The sequence below is a fragment of the Arachis ipaensis genome, chromosome B2, assembly GCF_059453495.1.
Source record: "Arachis ipaensis isolate K30076 ecotype BB chromosome B2, ASM5945349v1, whole genome shotgun sequence".
In the NCBI taxonomy this organism is placed as follows: Eukaryota; Viridiplantae; Streptophyta; class Magnoliopsida; order Fabales; family Fabaceae; genus Arachis; species Arachis ipaensis.
Window position 1 is genome coordinate 75,071,082 of NC_142437.1, and position 19,932 is coordinate 75,091,013.

The following is a 19,932-nucleotide window of genomic DNA, read 5'->3' on the forward strand; positions in this document are numbered from 1 at the left end:
TGGATATCGAACTCTGACAACTCGACTGGCCATTATAGAATTCTGCCTGCTAGATCTGTTTTCTGCAATATTCCTTTTATGGGCTGGTTAGTTCGAACCTTAATGGTGTGAGCCTGGAAGTACGGGCGGAGTCGTCGAGATGTTAGGATAAGAGTATAGGCAAATTTTTCTATTTTCTGGTAGCTCATCTCGGATCCCTGTAGTGCCTTGCTAATGAAGTAGATAGGTTGTTGCCCATTTTCGTCTTCTCTAACTAGTGCCGAGGCTATTGCGCGGTTCCCTACTACGAGATACAATATGAGCGGTTCTCCTTCTCGTGGTCGGGATAGGATAGGTGGCCGTCCTAAGAACTCCTTGAAGTCTTGGAAGGCTTGCTCACATTCTGTCATCCATTCGAACAATTTTCCCTTTCTTAACGTAGCATAGAAGGGGAGGGATTTTATCGCAGCTCCTACTAAGAATCGGGATAGGGCGGCCAATCTCCCGTTGAGTTGTTGTACTTCTTTGACACAAGTTGGGCTCTTCATGTTGAGTATGGCTTAACATTTGTCTGGATTTGCTTCAATTCCCTTTTGTGTGAGAATGAAACCTAAGAATTTGCCTGCTTCTACTGCGAAGGTGCATTTTGCGGGATTGAGTCGCATGTCGTGCTTCCTTATGGTGACGAATACTCGAGCCAGGTCGGATAATAATGTGTCTTCACTTTGTGTCTTTATCAACATGTCGTCCACATAAACTTCCATGATTTTTTTGATGTGATCTGAGAAGACTTTATTCATTAGCCTTTGATAAGTAGCTCCTGCGTTCTTGAGACCGAAAGGCATCACGATGTAGCAGTAGTTTGCCTTTGGTGTTAAGAACGAGGTCTTTTCCTGATCTGGTGGATACATTGGGATTTGGTTGTATCCCGAGTATGCGTCCATAAACGAGAGGTATCTGTATCCAGAGGAAGGATCTACCAGAGCGTTGATGTTTGGGAGTGGGTATGGATCTTTTGGGCAGGCTTTGTTGAGATCGGTGTAATCGGTGCACATTCGCCACTTCCCGTTTGATTTTTTCACAAAGACGACGTTGGCTAGCCATAGTGGGTATTTGACTTCTCCTATAAATTCTGCCTCCAGTAGTGCTTGTACTTGTTCTTCCACAGCTTTGGATCGTTTTGGCCCGAGTTTCCTTCGTCTCTGCTGCACCGGCCGAGATCCTGGGTAGACCGCCAACTTATGGCACATTAGCTTAGGGTCTATGCCTGGCATGTCCGCGGCTTTCCATGCGAAGAGATCGACATTATCTCGTAAGAATTGTATCAGTAATTCTTTTGAGTCTCCTCTGAGGATCGTGCCAATATTAGATCATGCCAATGTTCTGAGGTGTCTCCGATTTGAATCTTCTCTATCTTGCCTTCTGGTTGCGGACGGAGTTCTTCTCGTCGCTGGACTCCGCCCAGTTCGATTGTATGAAACTCTTCTCCCCTGCCTCTAAGGTTCAGACTTTCGTTATAACAGTGGCGTGCCAACTTTTGATCTGCTTTTATCGTGGCTATCCCCTCTGTGGTTGGGAATTTCATGCATAGATGTGGAGTTGGGACTATTGCGCCGAGTTGATTAAGTGTTGTCCGACCTATTAGAGCATTGTAGGCTGAACTTACGTCGACCACGATGTAGTCTATCTTGAGGGTCCGAGATTGGCTCCCTTTTCCGAAGGTTGTGTGTAGCGATATGTATCCCAGTGGTTGTACTGGGGTATCTCCTAATCCGAACAGACTGTTCGGGTATGCTCTAAGCTCCTTTTCGTCTAAGCCGAGTTTGTCGAAAGCTGTTTTGAATAAGATGTCGGCAGAACTCCCTTGGTCCACTAATGTGCGATGCAGATTGGCGTTTTCCAGTATGACAGTAATGACCATGGGATCATCGTGTCCCGAGATGATGCCAGATGTGTCCTCTTTAGTGAATGTTATCGGAGGGATGTCGGGTGCTTCCTCCTTTCCCTCGACCTGATACACTTCTTTGAGATATCTTTTTCGAGATAATTTGGAGATCCCTCCTCCTGTAAATCCGCCATGTATCATGTGGACGTGTCTTTCTGGTGTCCGAGGTGATCGTTCAGTTCGTCCGTCATCCTTGTCCCTTCGTTTTTTTCTTTGGTCATCATCTCGGGTAGCCAGAAATCGATCTAATCTTCCTTCTCTCACCAATTTTTCTATGATATTCTTTAAGTCGAAGCACTCGTTGGTGGAGTGCCCTCGAACTCGATGGTATTCACAATATTCCTTCCGGTTTTCCCCTCCCCTTTTGCCTTTGAGTGGTCGCGCCGGGGGGATTTTCTCTGTATGGCAGACTTCTTTGTACACGTCGACCAGGGATGCCCTGAGAGGAGTGTAATTATGGTACTTTTTGATTTTCTCCCCCTGTCGATCTTCTTTCTTTTTGGATTCCTTGTCTTTATCTCGGTAGGGGTTCCAGATTTTGAGGTTTCTCCCAACCGAGTGTTTTCTTCCATGTTGATGTATTTTTCTGCTCGCTCCTGTACTTCGTCTAATGAGGTGGGGTACTTCTTTGATATAGATTGGCTAAATGGTCTCTCTCGTAGGCCATTGATGAGTCCCATGATGGCAGCCTCTGTTGGTAAGCTTTGTATGTCCATGCATGTTTTGTTGAATCTTTCCATGTAGTTGCGGAGGCTCTCCCGATCCCCTTGCTTGATCCCCAGTAGACTGGGGGCGTGCTTGGCTTTATCTTTCTGGATGGAGAATCTGGCCAGGAACTTTTTGGCTAGGTCGTCGAAGTTTGAGATGGACTTTGGAGGTAAGTTGTCAAACCATCGGATTGCTGTCTTCGTGAGAGTTGTTGGGAAAGCTTTGCAGCGAACGGCGTCTGAGGCGTCGGTAAGGTACATTCTGCTTCTGAAATTGCTGAGATGGTGGTTGGGATCTGTGGTACTGTCATATAAAATCATATCCGGGAGTTTTAAGTCCTTTGGGATTTTGGTTTTCATGATCTCCCTGGTGAATGGATCTTGTTCTTTACGGGAGCTTTCCTCAGGAGTGATCCGAGGGGCCTTTAATTTGAGATCGGCTTCTAATTGCTATAATTTTTCTTCCAATTCTCGACGTCGCCGTATCTCTCTTTGTAGATCCTTCCCGATTTCTCGTTGTTGTTGGGTTTCTTTTTCAAGTTGCTTCAAGCGATCTTGAAGTGCTTCTATTGCTCCCGGGTTTGCTGGATTTTTGTCTCCGTTGGATTCCGGGGTGTCTTTTAGTGGGGTGTCCGCGTTTTTGTGCGGCATTCTGTTTTCTAGATCTGAATCGTGATCGTTGTCATGGTCGTCCACCATGGTGTTGGGATGACTTCCAGGTCCCCGGCAACGGCGCCAATGTTCCGAGGGTTACCTGAAACTGGAGGTCAATCTCGGACGAGATCTTCTGCACTGGTCGGAGCCGACGTGTCCGGTTGGTGGATGACGGCCGGAGCGGGTGCGTCTGACTTGTTGGATTGACTGCACTGCTGATCCTTCGTCACCGGAGGGTGGGGGTACCTGCAAGAGACTCCGATGCTTAAGTTAACATGGGTATAAAGCACGTTTTATGTAGAATCAGAGTATGAGTTATACCTGGGTGCTCCAGTGTATTTATAGTAGTTGTAGAGTGACCTTTCTAGATAAGATAAGTTAGTTATCTTATCTTATCTTTATCTTTGAGTTGAGGTCAGCTTATCTTCAAGGGAACCGCCCTTATCTCTATAGGTTTGGACGGCTTTTGGATTTGGGTCGTGTTCCTCTACTTGGGCCCTTTATGGGCTTTTCTGTCGATTTGGCCGAGTTCTTTAAGAAGAAGTCGGTCCGCTTGACCTGAAGAGGTCGGTCGCTTTGTCGTTAATCATCCCAGGTCGGATAGCTCGACCCAGGGTATGAACAGATACCATTCTGGGCGTTTAATGCCAGGACAACACAAGGGAGGTAAGTTAGTTTTTAATTCAAATCTTTTTCAAATCATATCTTTTTCAAAATCAAATCTTCTTCCATTTTTCTCTCACTATTTTCGAAAATCCTGGCTACCAATTAAAGATTTGATTCAAAAATTTCAAGTTTGTTACTTCCTTGTTAAGAAAGGTTCAATATTTGAATTTTAGAATCATATCTTTTAAATTTCTTGTTAGCCAAGTCATTAATTTCAAAAAAAATAAGTCTTTTTAAATTGTTTTTCAATCATATCTTTTCAATCATATCTTCTCAACCACATTTTTTTAAAAATAATTTTCAATCATATCTTTTTTATTACTGATTTCAAATCTTCTTCAAAATCACCTAACCACTTTCTCACTTTTAATTTTCGAAAAACCATTAACCATTTTTCAAAATTCTTTTTAATTAACTAATTATTTTTAAATTTTAATTTTATTTTGTTTCTTTTAAAAAAAATATCGAAAATTCCCTCTCTCATCTTCTTCTATTTAAGGACTAACACTCCTCCTTAATTAGCAATTCGGACTCTCTCTTCTTCTTCATATGTTCGAATTCTTATCTACCTACCTCATCCCTCTATTCCTATTTTCCTCTGACAACTCAAGGAATCTCTATACTGTGACATAGAGAATTCTGTACTCTTTTGTTCTCTTCTATTTCTTATGAGCAGGAACAAGGACAAAGGCATTCTTGTTGAAGCTGATCCTGAACCTGAAAGGACCTTGAAGAGGAAGCTAAGAGAAGCTAAAGCACAACTCTCTGGAGAGGACCTAACAGAAATTTTTAAAAAAGAAGAAGACATGGCAGCCGAAAATAACAACAATGCCAACAATGCAAGGAAGATGCTTGGTGACTTTATTGCACCCTCTTCTGACTTCTGTGGAAGGAGCATCTCAATTCCTGCAATTGGAGCAAACAACTTTGAGCTTAAGCCTTAATTAGTTTCTCTAATGCAGCAGAATTGCAAGTTTCATGGACTTCCATTGGAAGATCCTCATCAGTTTATAGCTGAATTCTTGCAAATCTGTGACACTGTTAAGACCAATGGGGTTAATCCTGAGGTCTACAGACTTATGCTTTTTCCCTTTGCTGTAAGAGACAGAGCTAGGACATGGTTGGACTCACAACCTAAAGAAAGCCTGAACTCTTAGGAAAAGCTGGTCAATGCCTTCTTGGCAAAGTTCTTTCCACCTCAAAAATTGAGTAAGCTTAGAGTGGAAGTCCAGACCTTCAGACAGAAGGAAGGTGAATCCCTCTATGAAGCTTGGGAAAGATACAAGCAGTTGATCAGAAGGTGTCCTTCTGGCATGCTTTCAGAATGGAGCATCATATGCATATTCTATGATGGTCTGTCTGAACTGCCCAAGATGTCATTGGACAACTCTGCTGGAGGATCTCTTCATCTGAAGAAGACGCCTGAAGAAGCCCAGGAACTCATTGAAATGGTTGCAAATAACCAATTCATGTACACTTCTGACAGAAATCCTGTGAATAATGGGACAACTCAGAAGAAAGGAGTTCTTGAGATTGATACTCTGAATGCAATATTGGCTCAGAATAAAATATTGACTCAGCAAGTCAATATGATTTCTCAGAGTCTGTTTGGAATGCAAGCTGCATCAGGCAGTACTAAGGAAGCCTCCTCTGAAGAAGAAGCTTATGATCCTGAGAATCCTGGAATGGAAGAGGTGAATTACATGGGAGAATCCTATGGAAACACCTACAATCCTTCATGGAAGAATCATCCTAATCTCTCATGGAAGGATCAACAGAAGCCTAATCAAGGCTTCAATAATAACAATGGTGGAAGAAACAAGTTTGGCAATAGCAAACCTTTTCCATCATCTTCTCAGCAACAGACAGAGAATTCTAAGCAGAGCCACTCTGACTTAGCAACTGTAGTCTCTGATCTATCTAAGACCACTCTCAGTTTCATGACTGAAACAAGATCCTCCATTAAAAATTTGGAGGCACAAGTGGGTCAGCTGAGTAAGAGAATTACTGAAACTCCTCCTAGAACCCACCCAAAAAATATAGAAGAAAATTCCAAGAGAGAGTGCAAGGCCATAACCATGACTAACATGGCCAAACATGGAGAGAGTAAGAAGAACATGATTCCCAGTGAGTAAAACCTCATGGGATGTCCTCTGAACGAAAAGAAGTTCCCCTTTAAGGAACCAAGGGAATCTGAGGCTCATACAGAGACCATAGAGATTCCATTGAACCTACTTCTACCATTCATGAGCTCTGATGAGTATTCATCCGCTGAAGAGGATGAAGATATTACTTAAGAGTAAGTTGCTAAGTACCCGGGAGCAATCATGAAGCTGAATGCCAAGTTATTTGGTAATGAGACTTGGGAGGATGAACCCCCCTTGCTCATCAATGAACTGAATGACTTGATTAGGCAGACATTACCTCAGAAGAAATCGGATCCCGAAAAATTCTTAATACCTGTACCATAGGCACCATGACTTTTGAGAAGGCTCTGTGTGACCTAGGGTCAAGTATAAACCTCATGCCCCTCTCTGTAATGGAAAAACTAGGGATCCTTGAGGTGCAAGCTGCAAGAATCTCACTAGAGATGGCAGACAATTCAAGGAAACAGGCTTATGGACTTGTAGAGGATGTCTTGGTAAAGGTTGAAGGCCTTTACATCCCTGCTGACTTCATAATCCTGGACACTAGGAAGAATAAGGATGAATCCATCATCCTTGGCAGACCCTTCCTAACCACAGCAAAAGCTGTGATTGATGTTGACAGAGGAGAGTTGGTCCTTCAAGTGAATGAGGACTACCTTGTGTTTAAAGCTAAAGAATCTCCTTCTGTACACATGGAGAAGAAGCATGACAAGCTTCTCTTAATGCAGAGTCAAACAGAGCCCTCACATTCAAACTTTAAGTTTGGTGTTGGGAGGCCATCATCATGCTCTGAGTATCTGTGAGGCTCCATGAGAGCCCACTGTTAAGCTATTGACATTAAAGAAGCGCTTGTTGGGAGGCAACCCAATTTTTACTTATCTATATTAAATTTCTATTGTTATTTTATGTTTTCTTTAGGTTGATGATGATGTGGAGTCACAAAAACAATTGCAAAAATCAAAGCAAAATAAAAAACAGCATTAAAAACAGCACACCCTAGAGGAGGAGCTTACTGGCATTTAAATGCAAGTAAGGTAGCAAAATGGGTGTTAAACGCCCAGTCTGGCACCATTCTAGGCGTTTAACTCCAGAAAAGGGCACCAGACTGGCGTTTAAATGCCAGAAAGGGAAGAAAAGTTGGCGTTCAACGCCAGAAAGGGAAAAAAAGCTGGCGTTAAACGCCAGAAATGGGCAGTAACCTGGCGTTTAACGCCAGGATTGGCATTCCAAGGGGCGTTTACACGCCAAAATGGTGCAGGGATGAGAAATCCTTGACACCTCAGGATCTGTGGACCCCACAGGATCCCCACCTACCTCAACTCTCTCTCTCTCTCTCTTCTTCACACCTTCCCATAACACCCTTCCTCAAATACCCCTCTCCAATCACCTCCAATTCTCTTCACCAATCACCTCCTCACAATTCAAATTCAAAAACCTTTCCCTCCCAAACCCAACCCCTAATACACGAACCCTACCCCTCTCTCCACTCCTATATAAACACCTCATCCCCCCTTCATTTTCACACATCATAAACACTTTTCCCCCTTGGCCGAACCACTCACACCTCTCCATCTCTTCCATTTTCTTCTTTCTCTACTTCCTTCTTTCTTCTTTTGCTCGAGGACGAGCAAACCTTCTATGTTTGGTGTGGTAAAAGCATTACTTTTTGTTTTTCCATAACCATTTATGGCACCTAAGGCCAGAGAAACCTCTAGAAAGAGGAAAGGGAAGGCAAAAGCTTCCTCCTCTGAGTCATAGGAGATAGAGAGATTCATCTCAAAGGTCCATCAAGACCACTTCTATGAAGTTGTGGCCAAGAAGAAGGTGATCCCTGAGGTCCCTCTCATGCTCAAAAGGAATGAGTATCCGGAGATCCGACATGAGATTTGAAAAAGAGGTTGGGAAGTTCTCACCAACCCCATTCAACAAGTCAGAATCTTAATGGTTCAAGAGTTCTATGCTAATGCATGGGTCACCAAAAACCATGATCAAAGTGTCAACCCGAACCCAAAGAATTGGCTTACAATGGTTTGGGAGAAATACTTAGATTTCAGTCCGAAAAATGTAAGGCTGGCATTCAACTTGCCAATGATGCAAGGAGATGCACGCCCCTACACTAGAAGGGTCAACTTTGATCAAAGGTTGGACCAAGTCCTCATGGACATATGTGTGGAAGGAGCTCAGTAGAAAAGAGACTCCAAAGGCAAGCTAGTTTAATTAAGAAGGCTTGACTTCAAATCCATGGCTAGGGGATGGTTGGAGTTTATCCAACGCTCTATAATTCCTACTAGCAACCAGTCTAAAGTTACAATAGATCGGGCTATCATGATCCATAGCATCATGATTGGAGAGGAAGTAGAAGTTCATGAGATCATATCCCTAGAACTCTACAAAGTGGCTGACAATACCTCCACTTTGGCAAGGTTAGCCTTCCCTCATCTCATCTGTCACCTATGCAATTTAGCTAGAGTTGTCATAGAAGAAGACATCCTCATTAAAGAGGACAAGCCCATCACTAAAAAGAGGATGGAGCAAATAAGAGAGCCACTTATGGACCTCAACAAGAGCATGAGGAAGTCCCTCATCAAGAAATCCCTGAGATGCCTCAGGGATGCATTTTCCTCCACAAAAATATTGGGGGCAAATCAACACCTCCTTAGGAGATTTGAGTTCCAATATGGAGCAACTAAAAATGGAGCACCAAGAGCACTCCATTATTCTCCATGAAATTAGAGAGGATCAAATAGCCATGAGGGAAGAGCAACAAAGGCAAGGAAGAGACATTGAGGAGCTAAAGCACTCCATAAGATCTTCAAGAGGAAGAACTAGCCGCCATCACTAAGGGGGGCCCGTTCTTTAATTTCCTTGTTCCTTATTTTCTATTTTTTCGTTTCCTATGCCTTATGTTTTATTTATGTTTGTGTCTTTCTTACATGATCATTAGTGTCTAGTGTCTATGCCTTAAAGCTATGAATGTCCTATGAATCCATCACCTTTCTTAAATGAAAAATGTTTTCTGAAAAAGAAAAAGAAGTACATGAATTTCGAATTTTAAAATAGTTTAATTATTTTGATGTGGTGGCAATACTTTTTGTTTTTCTGAATGAATGCTTGAACAGTGCATATTTTTGAATTTGTTGTTTATGAATGTTAAAATTGTTGGCTCTTGAAAGAATGATGAAAAAGGAGAAATGTTATTGATAAGCTGAAAAATCATAAAATTGATTCTTGAAGCAAGAAAAAGTAGTGAATAGAAAAGCTTGAAGAAAAAAAATAAATAAAAGAAAAAGAAAAGAAAAAGAAAAAGAAGCAAGCAGAAAAAGCCAGTAACCCTTTAAACCAAAAGGCAAGGGTAGAAAAAGGATCCAAGGCTTTGAGCATTAATGGATAGGAGGGCCTAAAGGAATAAAATCTTGGCCTAAGCGGCTAAACCAAGCTGTCCCTAACCATGTGCTTGTGGCATGAAGATGTCAAGTGAAAAGCTTGAGATTGAGCGGTTAAAGTCTTGGTCCAAAGCAAAAAGAGTGTGCTTAAGAGCTCTGGACACCTCTAATTGGGGACTCTAGCAAAGCTGAGTCACAATCTAAGAAGGTTCACCCAGTTATGTGTCTGTGGCATTTATGTATCCGATGGAAATACTGTAAAACAAAATGCTTAGGGTCATGGCCAAGACTCATAAAGTAACTGTGTTCAAGAATCAACATACTGAACTAGGAGAATCAATAACACTATCAGAATTCTGAGTTCATATAGATGCCAATCATTATGAACTTCAAAGGATAAAATGAGATGCCAAAACTATTCAGAAGCAAAAAGCTAAAAGCCCCGCTCATCTAATTAAGACTGACCTTCATAGATGTTTTCGGAATTTATTGAAAATTCTCTTCTTTTTATCCTATTTTGTTTTTATTTGCTTGGGGACAAGCAACAATTTAAGTTTGGTGTTGTGATGAGCGGATAATTTATACGCTTTTTAGCATTGTTTTTAGGTAGTTTTTAGTAAGATTTAGTTAGTTTTTATTATATTTTTATTAGTTTTTAAATAAAAATCACATTTCTAGACTTTACTATGATTTTGTGTGTTTTTCTGTGATTTCAGGTATTTTCTGGCTGAAATTGAGGGACCTGAGCAAAAATCTGATTCAGAGGCTGAAAAAGGACTGCAGATTCTGGAGCTATAGAAGCCCAATTGTGTTGGAAATTAGACATTCTGGGCTTTCCATCAATATATAATACTCCATACTTTGCCCGAGATTTGATGGCTGATGAGCGGATAATTTATACGCTTTTTGGTATTATTTTTAGTATGTTTTTAGTAGGATCTAGTTACTTTTAGGGATGTTTTCATTAGTTTTTATGTTAAATTCACATTTCTGGACTTTACTATGAGTTTGTGTATTTTTCTGTGATTTCAGGTATTTTCTGGCTAAAATTGATGGACTTGAGCAAAAATCAGATTCAGAGGTAGAAGAAGGACTGCTGATGCTGTTGGATTCTGACCTCCCTGCACTCAATGTGGATTTTCTGGAGCTACAAAACTCACAATGGCGCGCTTCCAATTGCGTTGGAAAGTAGACATCCAGGGCTTTCCAGCAATATATAATAGTTTATACTTTGGCTGAGTTTAGACGACGCAAAAGGGCGTTGAACGCTAGTTCTACGCTGCAGTCTGGAGTTAAACGCCAGAAACACGTCACAAGCCAGAGTTGAACGCCAGAAACACGTTACAAACTGGCGTTCAACTCCAAGAATGACCTCTCCACGTATAAACTTCAAGCTCAGTCCAAGCACACACTAAGTGGGCCCCGGAAGTGGATTTATGCATCAATTACTTACTTCTGTAAACCCTAGTAACTAGTTTAGTATAAATAGGACTTTTTACTATTGTATTTATATCTTCGGATCATCTTATGATTTTTAGTTCATCTTTGGATCATATTGATCACGTTTGGGGGGCTGGCCATTCGGCCATGCCTGAACCTTTCACTTATATATTTTCAAACGGTAGAGTTTCTGCACTCCATAGATTAAGGTGTGGAGCTCTGTTGTTCCTCATAAATTAATACAAAGTACTACTGTTTTTCTATTCAATTCAACTAATTCCACTTCTAAGATATTCATTCGCACTTCAACAATGAATGTGATGAACGTGACAATCATCATCATTCCCCCACGAACGAGTGCCTGACAACCACTTCTGTTCCACCTTAGATTGGATGATTATCTCTTGGATCTCTTAATCAGAATCTTCGTGGTGTAAGCTAGATTGATGGCGGCATTCATGAGAATCTGGAAAGTCTAAACCTTGTCTGTGGTATTCCGAGTAGGATTCTGGGATTGAATGACTGTGACGAACTTCAAACTCGCGAGTGCTGGGCGTAGTGACAGACGCAAAAGGAGGGTGAATCCTATTCCAGTATGATCGAGAACCTCAGATGATTAGCCGTGCTGTGACAGAGCATTTGGACCTTTTTCACAAGAGGATAGGATGCAGCCATTGACACTGGTGATGCCTCCAGATGATTAGCCATGCAGTGACAGCGCATCGGACCATTTTCACAAGAGAGGATGAAAAGTAGCCATTGACAACGGTGATGTCCTTACATAAAGCCAGCTATAGAAAGGAGTAGGACTGATTGGATGAAGACAGCAGGAAAGCAGAAGTTCAGAGGGACGAAAGCATCTCTATACGTTTATCTGAAATTCTCACCAATGATATACATAAGTATTTCTATCTTTATTCTCTGTTTATTTATTATTATTTTCGAAAACTCCATAACTATTTGATATCCGCCTGACTGAGATCTACAAGATGACCATAGCTTGCTTCATACCAACAATATCCGTGGGATCGACCCTTACTCACGTAAGGTTTATTACTTGGACGACCCAGTGCACTTGCTCGTTAGTTGTATCGAAGTTGTGAATGAAAAATGATTTATTAAGACGTGCGTATAGAGTTTTTGGCGCCGTTGCCTGAGATCACAATTTCGTGCACCAAGTTTTTGGCGCCGTTGCCGGGGATTGTTCGAGTTTGGACAACTGACGGTTCATCTTGTTGCTTAGATTGGGTAATTTTCTTCTTATTTTCAAAAAAGTTTTCAAAAAAAATTTTTTTCAAAAATCTTTCAAAAATTTCTCATCTATTTTCGAAAATTATTCTAAAATTTTTTAAGAATGAATTCTAGTGTTTCTTGAAGCATGTTGAAGCCTGACCGGCTGTAAAGCCATGTCTAAATTTATTTGGACTGGGGCTTCCAACCCAACATTATCAAGAGCAAGCTAGTTGTTGCTAATCCACCTGCTGCTGTTCCAGATCCACCTGATTTACATGCTAAAGCTTGACTGGCTATTAAGCCATGTCTAACCCTCAGATTGGAGCTTTAGACTAAGAGTGCAAGATTCCTGGAATTCATATTAAAAATTTTGGAATCCTTATTTTTCTTTTTCACATTAATTTTCGAAAAATCCAAAAAAAAAATCATAAAATCATAAAAATCAAAAATATTTTGTGTTTCTTGTTTGAATCTTGAGTCACTTTCAAGTTTGGTGTCAATTGCATTTTTTCTAAAAATACTTTGCATTTTTCGAAAATTCATGCATTCATGCATTGCATTCATCATGATCTTCAAGTTGTTCTTGGCCAGTCTTCTTGTTTGATCCTCATATTTTCTTGTTTTGAGTCTTTTCTTGTTTTTCATATGCATTCTTGCATTCATAGTGTCTATACATGAAAAATTTCTAAGTTTGGTGTCTTGCATATTTTCTTTGCATTGAAAATTTTTCAAAAATATGTTCTTGATGTTCATCATGATCTTCAAAGTGTTCTTGGTGTTCATCTTGACATTCATAGCATTCTTGCGTGCATTCATTGTTTTGATCCAAAATTTTCATGCATTGCATCATTTTCATGTTTTTCTCTTTCATCATTAAAAATTCAAAAATAAAAAAAATATCTTTCCCTTTTTCACTCATAAATTTCGAAAATTTGAGTTGACTTTTTCAAAACTTTTTAAAACTTAGTTGTTTCTTATGAGTCAAATCAAATTTTCAATTTAAAAATCTTATCTTTTTCAAAATATTTTTCAAAAATCATATCTTTTTCACTTTTCTTATTTATTTTCGAAAATTTTTAAAATATTTTTCAAAAATTTTTTTTCTTAATTTTATCTTATAATTTTTGAAAATATTCTCATTAATTAATGTTTTGATTCAAAAATTTCAAGTTTGTTACTTGCTTGTCAAGAAAGATTCAAACTTTAAATTCTAGAATCATATCTTGTGATTTCTTGTGAATCAAGTCATTAATTGTGATTTTAAAAATCAAATCTTTTTCAAAACTAATTTCAATCATATCTTTTCAAAAATATCTTTTTATCTTTTTTCAAAATCATATATTTTTAATCATATCTTTTTAAAAACATATCTTTTTCAAAAATTTGATTTTAAAATATCTTTTCTAACTTCTTATCTTCTTATCTTTTCAAAAATTGATTTTCAAAATTTGTTTCAACTGACTAACTAACTTTTTGTTTGTTTCTTATCTTTTTCAAAACTACCTAACTAACTCTCTCTCTCTAATTTTCGAAAATATCTCCCTCTTTTTCAAAAATTCTTTTTATTAACTAATTGTTTCAAAATTCAATTTTAATTTATTTCTTCTTTTAATTTTCGAAAATCACTAACCATTTTTCAAAAATAATTTTTGAAAATTCTCTTTCTCTCTCATCTCCTTCTATTTATTTATTCATCTACTAACACTTCATCTCACCCAAATTTAAACCCCCTCTTCCATTTGTGTTCGAATTTTCTCTTCTTCCCTTCTTTACATTACATTCTTTTCTTCTTCTACTCACACAGGGGAACCTCTATACTTGGGCAAAAAGGATCCCTATTATTATTATTTTTCTGTTCCCTCTTTTTCATATGAGCAGGAGCAAAGACAAGAACATTCTTGTTGAAGCAGATCCAGAACCTGAAAGGACTCTAAAGAAGAAACTAAGAGAAGCTAAATTACAACAATCCAGCAAGCACCTTTCAGAAATTTTTGAACAGGAAGAGGAGATGGCAGCCGAAAATAATAATAATACAAGGAGAATGCTTGGTGACTTTACTGCACCTAATTCCAATTTACATGGAAGAAGCATCTCCATCCCTACCATTGGAGCAAACAATTTTGAGCTGAAACCTCAATTAGTTTCTCTGATGCAGCAGAACTGCAAGTTCCATGGACTTCCATCTGAAGATCCTTTTCAGTTCTTAACTGAATTCTTGCAGATCTGTGATACTGTTAAGACTAATGGAGTAGATCCTGAAGTCTACAGGCTCATGCTTTTCCCTTTTGCTGTAAGAGACAGAGCTAGAGTGTGGTTGAACTCTCAACCCAAAGATAGCCTGAACTCTTGGGATAAGCTGGTCACGGCTTTCTTAGCCAAGTTCTTTCCTCCTCAAAAGCTAAGCAAGCTTAGAGTGGATGTTCAAACCTTCAGACAAAAAGAAGGTGAATCCCTCTATGAAGCTTGGGAGAGATACAAGCAACTGACCAAAAAGTGTCCTTCTGACATGCTTTCAGAATGGACCATCCTGGATATATTCTATGATGGTCTGTCTGAATTAGCTAAGATGTCATTGGATACTTCTGCAGGTGGATCCATTCACCTAAAGAAAACGCCTGCAGAAGCTCAAGAACTCATTGACATGGTTGCTAATAACCAGTTCATGTACACTTCTGAGAGGAATCCTGTGAGTAATGGGACGCCTCAGAAGAAGGGAGTTCTTGAAATTGATACTCTGAATGCCATATTGGCTCAGAACAAAATATTGACTCAGCAAGTCAATATGATTTCTCAGAGTCTGAATGGAATGCAAGCTGCATCCAACAGTACTCAAGAGGCATCTTCTGGAGAAGAAGCTTATGATCCTGAGAACCCTGCAATAGCAGAGGTGAATTACATGGGTGAACCATATGGAAACACCTATAGTCCCTCATGGAGAAATCATCCAAATCTCTCATGGAAGGATCAACAAAAGCCTCAACAAGGCTTTAATAATGGTGGAAGAAATAGGTTTAACAATAGTAAACCTTTTCCATCATCCACTCAGCAACAGACAGAGAACTCTGAACAAAATACCTCTAATTTAGCAAACTTAGTCTCTGACCTATCCAAGGCCACTGTAAGCTTCATGAATGAAACAAGGTCCTCAATTAGAAATTTAGAGGCACAAGTGGGCCAGCTGAGTAAAAGGATCACTGAAATCCCTCCTAGTACTCTCCCAAGCAATACAGAAGAAAATCCAAAAGGAGAGTGCAAGGCTATTGAATTGACCATCATGGCCGAACCCACAAGAGAGGAGAAGGACGTGAATTCCAAAGAGGAAGACCTCCTAGGACGTCCAGTGATCAATAAGGAGTGTCCCTCTGAGGAACCAAAGGAATCTGAGACTCATCTAGAGACCATAGAGATTCCATTGAACCTCCTTATGCCCTTCATGAGCTCTAATGAGTATTCCTCTTCTGAAGAGAATGAGGATGTTACTGAAGAGCAAGTTACCAAGTTCCTTGGTGCAATCATGAAGCTAAATGCCAATTTATTTGGTAATGAAACTTGGGGAGATGAACCTCCCCTGTTCACCAATGAACTAAATGCATTGGATCAACTGAGATTGCCTCAGAAGAAACAGGATCCTGGAAAATTCCTAATACCTTGTACCATAGGCACAATAACCTTTGAGAAGGCTCTATGTGACCTGGGGTCAGGAATAAACCTCATGCCACTCTCTGTAATGGAGAAACTGGGAATCTTGGAGGTACAAACTGCTAAAATCTCATTAGAGATGGCAGACAATTCCAGAAAACAGGCTTATGAACAAGTAGAGGACATGTTAGTAAAGGTTGCAGGCCTTTACATCCCTGCTGATTTCATAATCCTAGATACTGGGAAGGATGAGGATGAATCCATCATCCTTGGAAGACCCTTCCTAGCCACAGCAAGAGCTGTGATTGATGTTAACAGACGTGAACTAGTCCTTCAATTGAATGAGGACTCCCTTGAGTTTAATACTCAATGACATCCTTCTGTAAACATGGAAAAGAGGCACAGTAAGCTTCTCTCAAAACAGAGTCAACCAGAGCCCCCACAGTCAAACTCTAAGTTTGGTGTTGGAGAGTCTCAACAATGCTCTGAACATCTGTGAGGCTCCATGAGAGCCCACTGTCAAGCTATTGACATTAAAACAGTGCTTGTTGGGAGGCTACTCAATTTTTATTTATTTTATTTTTATTGTTATTTCATGTTTTATTAGGTTCATGATCATGTGGAGTCACAAAATAAATATAAAAATTGAAAACGGAATCAAAAACAACAGAAGAAAAATCACACTCTGGAGGAGGATCTTACTTGCGTTTAAATGCCAGTAAGGAGCATCTAGCTGGCATTCAACACCAAAACAGAGAATGGATCTGGCGTTGAACGCCAAAAACAAGCAGCATCCTGGCGTTCAGACGCCAGAAATGCACAGTGAAGAAGAGCTGGCACTGAACGCCAGAAACAAGCATCTGGCTGGTGTTCAACGCCAGAAATATGTTGCATCTGGGCGCTGAACGCCCAGAACAAGCATCAATTCAGTGTTTAAATGCCAGAATTGCATGCAAAGGCATTTTACATGCCTAATTGGTGCAGGGATGCAATTCTTTAACACCTCAGGATCTGTGGACCCCACAGGATCATCTCAGCATTTGTGGACCCTACAGGAACCCCACCTACCACCACTCATTCTCTTCCCTCTTCTCAATGTTCATCCTCTCTTCCCAATAAACACTCTTCCCCAAAACCCTTCACCAATCACCTCAATCTCTCTTCCCTATCACCACTTCACCACTCACATCCATCCATTCTTCCCCATAAACCTACCTCATAAACTCCACCTACCTTCAAAATTCAAAATCAATTTCCCACCCAAAACCCACCCTTATGGCCGAACCTTACCCCCCTCCCTTCCCTATATATAGCCCTCCATTCTTCCTCATTTTCACACAACACAACCCTCTATTTCCCTTCTTGGCCGAATATACCTCTCCCTCCTCTCCTCCATATTTTCTTCTTCTTCTTCATCTATTCTCTCTTCTCTTGCTCGAGGGCGAGCAATATTCTAAGTTTGGTGTGGTAAAAGCATAAGCTTTTTGTTTTTCCATTACCATTGATGGCACCTAAGATCGGAGAATCCTCTAGAAAAGGGAAAGGGAAGACAAAAGCTTCCACCTCCGAGTCATGGGAGATGGAAAGATTCATCTCCAAAGCTCATCAAGACCACTTCTATGATGTTGTGGCCAAGAAGAAGGTGATCCCCGAGGTCCCTTTCAAGCTCAAGAGAAATGAGTATCCAGAGATCCGACATGAAATCCAAAGAAGAGGTTGGGAAGTTCTGACAAACCCCATCCAACAAGTCGGCATCCTAATGGTTCAAGAGTTCTATGCCAATGCATGGATCACTAAGAACCATGATCAAAGTAGGAACCCGAATCCAAAGAATTATATTATAATGGTTCGGGGGAAATACTTAGATTTTAGTCCGGAAAATGTGAAGTTGACATTTAACTTGCCTATGATGCAAGGAGATGCACGCCCCTACACTAGAAGGGTCAACTTTAATCAAAGGTTGGACCAAGTCCTCATGGACATATGTGTTGAAGGAGCTCAATGGAAGATTGACTCCAAAGGCAAGCCGGTTCAATTAAGAAGACTGGACCTTAAGCCTGTAGCTAGAGGATGGTTGGAGTTCATTCAACGCTCAATCATTCCCACTAGCAACCGGTCTGAAGTTACTATAGACCAGGCCATCATGATCCATAGCATCATGATTGGAGAAGAGGTGGAGGTTTATGAGATTATACCTCAAGAACTCTACAAGGTGGCTGACAAGTCCTCCACTATGGCAAGGTTAGCTTTTCCTCACCTCATTTGCCATCTATGCAATTCGGCTGGGATTGACATAGAAGGAGACATTCCCATTGAGGAAGAGAAGCCCATCACTAAGAAAAAGATGGAGCAAACAAGAGAGCCCATTCATGGAGCTCAAGAGACGCATGAAGCTCATCACCATGAGATCCCGGAGATGCCTCAAATGCATTTTCCTCCATAAAACTATTGGGAGCAAACCAACACCTCCCTAGGAGAATTAAGTTCCAACATGGGACAATTAAGGGTGGAACATCAAGAGCACTCCATCATCCTTCATGAAATTAGAGAAGATCAAAAAGCAATGAGGGAGGAGCAACAAAGACAAGGAAGAGACATAGAAGAGCTCAAGGACATCATTGGTTCCTCAAGAAGGAAACGCCACCATCACTAAGGTGGACTCATTCCTTGTTCTTAAATTCTCTATTTTTCGTTTTCTTTATGTTAAGTGCTTATCCATATTTGTGTCTTATTACATGATCATTAGTATTTAGTAACTATGTCTTAAAGTTATGAATGTCCTATGAATCCATCACCTCTCTTAAATGAAAAAAATGTTTTAATTCAAAAGAACAAGAAGTACATGAGTTTCGAATTTATCCTTGAACTTAGTTTAATTATATTGATGTGGTGACAATACTTTTTGTTTTCTGAATGAATGCTTGAACAGTGCATATGTCTTTTGAAGTTGTTTAAGAATGTTAAATATGTTGGCTCTTGAAAGAATGATGATAAGGAGACATGTTATTTGATAATCTGAAAAATCATAAAAATGATTCTTGAAGGAAGAAAAAGCAGCAAAGAACAAAGCTTGCAGAAAAAAAAATAGCAAAAAAAAATAAATAAAATAGAAAGAAAAAGAAAAAGCAAGCAGAAAAAGCCAATAGCCCTTAAAACCAAAAGGCAAGGGTAAATAAAAAGGATCCCAAGGCTTTGAGCATCAGTGGATAGGAGGGCCTAAAGGAATAAAATCCTGGCCTAAGCGGCTAAACCAAGCTGTCCCTAACCATGTGCTTGTGGCGTGAAGGTGTCAAGTGAAAACTTGAGACTGAGCAGTTAAAGTCAAGGTCCAAAGCAAAAAACAGAGTGTGCTTAAAAACCCTGGACACCTCTAATTGGGGACTTTAGCAAAGCTGAGTCACAATCTGAAAAGGTTCACCCAGTTATGTGTTTGTGGCATTTATGTATCCGGTGGTAATACTGGAAAACAAAGTGCTTAGGGCCACGGCCAAGACTCATAAAGTAGCTGTGTTCAAGAATCAACATACTGAACTAGGAGAATCAATAACACTATCTGAACTCTGAGTTCCTAATAGATGCCAATCATTCTGAACCTCAATGGATAAAGTGAGATGCCAAAACTATTCAAGAGGCAAAAAGCTACAAGTCCCGCTCATCTGATTGGAGCTATGTTTCATTGATAGTTTGGAATTTATAGTATATTCTCTTCTTTTTATCCTATTTGATTTTCAGTTGCATGGGGACAAGCAACAATTTAAGTTTGGTGTTGTGATGAGCGGATAATTTATACGCTTTTTGGCATTGTTTTTAGTATGTTTTTAGTAGGATCTAGTTACTTTTAGGGATGTTTTCATTAGTTTTTATGTTAAATTCACATTTCTGGACTTTACTATGAGTTTGTGTGTTTTTCTGTGATTTCAGGTATTTTTTGGCTGAAATTGAGGGACTTGAGCAAAAATTAGATTCAGAGGTAGAAGAAGGACTGCTGATACTGTTGGATTCTGACCTCCCTGGACTCAAAGTGGATTTTTTGGAGCTACAGAACTCAAAATGGTGCGCTTCCAATTGCGTTGGAAAGTAGACATCCAGGGATTTCCAGCAATATATAATAGTCCATACTTTGGCCGAGTTTAGACGAT

The 19,932-nt window shown here is 40.0% G+C and overlaps 2 non-coding genes across 2 annotated transcripts; both read right to left on the reverse strand.

The window, feature by feature from the left end:
* Positions 1-5,162: 5,162 nt before the first annotated feature.
* LOC148574417 (small nucleolar RNA R71) lies at positions 5,163-5,266 on the reverse strand. The gene has a single exon (XR_015905835.1). It is a non-coding gene; the product is annotated as a small nucleolar RNA R71 (small nucleolar RNA).
* Positions 5,267-14,558: 9,292 nt separating this feature from the next.
* On the reverse strand, positions 14,559-14,666 carry LOC148574418 (small nucleolar RNA R71). Its single transcript, XR_015905943.1, has one exon. It is a non-coding gene; the product is annotated as a small nucleolar RNA R71 (small nucleolar RNA).
* Between the last annotated feature and the right edge of the window lie 5,266 nt (positions 14,667-19,932).